The 4,392-nt window shown below is 43.5% G+C and overlaps 1 protein-coding gene across 3 annotated transcripts in view; it reads left to right on the top strand.

The window, feature by feature from the left end:
* STIM1 (stromal interaction molecule 1) overlaps positions 1 to 4,392 on the top strand; it is a 209,735-nt gene that overhangs the window by 19,306 nt on the left and 186,037 nt on the right. The window lies entirely within an intron of this gene.

Raw genomic sequence — 4,392 nt, 5'->3', positions numbered from 1 at the left:
CTCCTTCCCTCCCTTCCTTCCTTCCTTTTCTTTTGATTTGGGGGGTCTCACTCTGTCACCTAAGCTGGAGTTCTGTGGCACAATAATGGTTCACCACATGCTCAATCTCTTGGGCTCAGAGAATTCTTCTGTCTCAGCCTCCTGAGTAGCTGAGGCTCCAGGTATGCACCACTATATCTGACTTATTTTTATTTATTTATTTTTTATTTATTTGTTTATTTATTTTGAGTTGGAGTCTCACTCTGTCTCCCAGGCTGGAGTGTGGTGGCACACTCATGGCCACCGCAGCATTGGCCTACTGGGCTCCAGCAATCCTTCTGCCTCAGCCTTCAAAGTAAGCAGAACTGTAGGCATGTGCTATCATGCCTGGCTAATTTTTTATTTATTGTAGAGATGAGGTCTCACCAAGTTGCCCAGGCTGGTCTCAAACCCACGGGCTTAGGCAATCCACTTGCCTTGGGCTCCGAAAGTGCTGGGATTTACAGGCTGAGCCACCAAGCCCGGCCTATTTTTACTTTTTTTGTAGAGATTAGGTCCTGCTGCTTTGCCTAGGCTGGTCTCGAACCCCTGACCTCAAGTGGTCCTCCTGCCTTGCCTCTCAAAGTGCTGGGATTATAGGCATGAGCCACATACCTGACTTTCTTTATGGAATATCTAGTTTAATAAAAAAGACCACTGAACTAGGAATTAGGTAGGCATAGGTTAGCCTGTGTTCTGATACTATTGACTTTTCTGTCCTTCAGTTTCCTCATGTTAGGTATTGTGGTGATAACAGAATCTATCTCCCAAGGTTGATGTGTGCACATCCTATGAAATAATGTGATAACTTGAGCACACGAGTTTGAGGCTGCAGTGAGCTATGATCATGCCATTGCACTCCAGTCTGGGTGACAGAATGAGATTTTTTCTCTAAAATAAAAAAATAAATAAATAATCATATGATAAGCATTTATTCTTACATAAGTGTAAGTATTATTACTGTGTTCGTTTTTTTCTTCTGAATTATTGTTGCAATTCTTTGATTCATCTTCTCTTTTTACTACCTTATGTATCTTAGGTTCTACTCTTCTTTATAACCTTGTTTTTTAAAAATTTGTTAATGACAACAGGAAAAGTGGTTACACTGACATTACACCTGATCCAATTGCAAGGGAGAGGGTCTGCGCTCTTGGGGAAATGTACAGTTCTTTGGCTTTTGAGTACAGTATCTTTGTCATTATCTTGAACAAGTCTCTTTACCCCTTTGCACCTCAATTTTTGAAAAAATTGCCACCTGGTTTACCATTATAGCTCTATTCTTTTGAGTCTTGAAGTGACATTCATTTCTGAGAATGCTCCTTTAAAATGCAAATATTACTGTGTTTATATTAGCCCTGAACTGAGGATCAAAAACTTGCCTTTGCTAGCTTTTTAGTATGTATTAGGTTCTGTATAGCCACTGAGAGAATGGATTGCATTCTGGGGTGAGGGATGGAGCCTGGCAAGAGGACAATTTGTTAGCTCAGTTTCCCTGCATAGGAAAGGTATCAGGGACTCTGGGCATACTTATGCTTCTTCTCTTGTAGCCGACACCCAACTTCTCTTCCTGAGCTGAGCATACTCCTGTACTCTCAGCCAGAATTCAGAGCTTGATGAGTCCTGATTCCCCAAAGAATTCAGTGGTGAAAATTAGGGCACTTGAGCATGTCTAATTGACTGAACTGTGTGAAGGGCAGAGGCTTTCCCTAGGGGCTCCTTTTAATCTCCTGTGGTTATAGACTTTTTAAAGTTGGACTAATTAAAATGTGTTGGCAGCTGGACTCAATACCTTCTTTGGTCCGGGAGTGGTGGCTTATGCAGTCTGTAATTCCAGCACTTTGGGAGACAGAGGTGAGAGGATTGCCTGAGCACAGGCGTTTGGCACTAGCTTGGGCAATTTAGCAAGACCTTGTCTCTACAATAATTAAAAAAATCAGCTGGGCATGGTGGCGTGTATCTGTAGTTCTAGCTATCTGGAAGGCTGAGGCAGAAGGATCGACTGAGACCAGCATGTCAAGGGTGTGGTGGCTGTGAGCATGCCACTGCACTCCAGCCTGGGCAACAGAGTGCCAGAAGTTGGCAAAGAGCTGTCTTTCCTGCAGAAGAGTGGGTTTCTATCTCCTCATCTATTATGTGTATAGTGATGTAATAAGTGTTCAGAATGGGCTGCCAAAATTCTCTTGATGGGGAGAAATTTAGACCGAGACCTAGATATTGCCTGGATTTGCTGCCTTTCTTTTTTTTTTTTTTTTTTTTTTGAGTTGGAGTCTCACTCTGTCACCCAGACGGGAGTGCAATGGCCGCTCCTGGCCACTGCAGCCTTGACCTACTGGGCTCTGGCGATCCTTCCGCCTCAGCCTTCTAAGTAGCTGAAACTACAGGCGCGCGCTACCACGCCCGGCTAGTTTTTGATTTATAGTGGAGAAGAGGTCTCGCCAAGTTGCCCAGGCGGGTCTCGAACCCGCGGGCTCAGGCATTCCACTCACCTTGGCCTCCCAAAGTGCTGGGATTACAGGCTGAGCCACTGAGCCCGGCCCATTGCTGCTTTTCTTAAGGTGCTCTTTTGAGTTGGTTCTCTATTCCAGTAGCCTCCAAATGGCCTTGCTGTTAGCTGGCAAGTAATTTCTATTGCCCTGGGCTATTTTTCCTGGTATGTGTTCCTGTTCTAACAAGAACAAGGAATGGGGAAAAGATAATTATTAAGTTCCACTGTGTGCCAGGTCAGGACTAGTGTTTTACCCAGATACCTTTTGAGGTATGTGTCATAGTGCCCATTTACAGATAAAGAAATAGATTCAGAGAAGGAAAATAACTTTCCTGATTGTCATTACAAGCTGTAAGTAACTGAATCAGAATCAAATCCAGGTCTCTTCCTAACCTCTGGTTACTTTCCTAAGGTAGCACAAAAGATTTCATGACTTTTTATCCTTCTAAGCCGAGCTAAGTTCCCACCACCACAAAGTCTCCTTCAGTTCCTTCAGCCAAAATTACTCATTGTCCTACTTTTTGAGCTCTCTATCCCTTTCTCTAATCTTTCTGATATTCAAGTCAATGAGGCATGAATCCATGTCCCTCATCTGACTACCTGTAGGGTGTGGTTCTCAGAGTGTATTTGTTAAAGAGCAGAATGAAATTATGGTGTTAGTGTTTTAGGTGTCATGACGGATGGGCAAGGGTAAGGATTTTGGGCAAGGCCTTGGCTAGTTACCTGAATAAAGCCAGGCCTGTGTGTTTCTGATTTGCCTAGAGTACGCTGTGTTGTACTAGGGGCAGTGGGCCTTCTAAGCAAGATACCTTTTAGATGCCTTTTGGTTTTCCAGGAGCAGGCATCTCTTCCCTTGAGTCATTTTCTTTGACATCTGGCTTTAGAGTTTATGTCTTTATGTAGTCTCCTTGCAACCTACAGAGCTAGGTTCAATGCTCCTTGGAGTAGAATGATGTGAAAAAGCCCTCAGCCTGGCCTTGTTGCTGGTATATGCCTGTTGACTGTGGTGCTTGTTTTTTCTTTTCCAAAGAGCAAACTGTTATTAACCCAACATTTGAGGCCTATACTTTCTGAAACCATTGCCTATTGGTGTATATTACTTCACAGGATAAAGACTTTCCTGAAAGAGGCATGTGTAAAGGTGTTTTTATAAGTTATATCATTTTCACTTACTTAAAAAAATTATAAAGGCATTTTCAGGCCTTTTCTTATGTGTATATTGTGTATTTTAGTGTTTGACATCAAACATTTGTTCCTTTGGGAATAAATGCCACATTTGAATATAAATGATAAAAGATGTTAAAACATCTTTTTAAAAATTATTTTTTGTATTTATTTATTTATTTAATTTATTTATTATTTTTTTAGAGTTGGAATCTCACTCTGTCGCCCAGACTGGAGTGCAGTGGCCACTCCTGGCCACCGCAGCCTCGACCTGCTGGGCTCTGGCGATCCTTCCGCCTCAGCCTTCCGAATAGCCGGAATTACAGGTGTGCACTACCACGCCCGGCTAATTTTTTAATTTTATTGTACAGATGAGGTCTCGCCTGCTCAGGCGGGTCTTGAACCCGCGGGCTCAGACGGTCCACTCACCTCAGACTCCCAAAGGCGCGAATTTCAGGCTGAGCCACCGAGCCCGGCTTATTTATTGTTTTTAAAACATCTTTAATCCCAGCACTTTGGGAGGCCAAGGTGAAAGAATTGCCTGAGCCCATGATTTCGAGACCAGCGTGGACAACTTGATGAGACCTCATCTCCACAATAAATCAAAAAATTAGCTGGGCACGGTGGCTTGTGCCTGTAGTTCCAGCTACTTGGAAGGCTGAGGCAGAAGGATTACCTGAGCCCAGCAGGTCAAGGCTGCGGTGGCTGTGAGCATGCCACTGCAC

Source organism: Carlito syrichta, unplaced genomic scaffold (assembly GCF_000164805.1).
Source record: "Carlito syrichta isolate Samal-C Ts95f unplaced genomic scaffold, Tarsius_syrichta-2.0.1 Scaffold316283, whole genome shotgun sequence".
In the NCBI taxonomy this organism is placed as follows: Eukaryota; Metazoa; Chordata; class Mammalia; order Primates; family Tarsiidae; genus Carlito; species Carlito syrichta.
The sequence above is the reverse complement of the archived record's forward strand: the minus strand, read 5'-3'. Positions and strand labels throughout refer to the sequence as shown.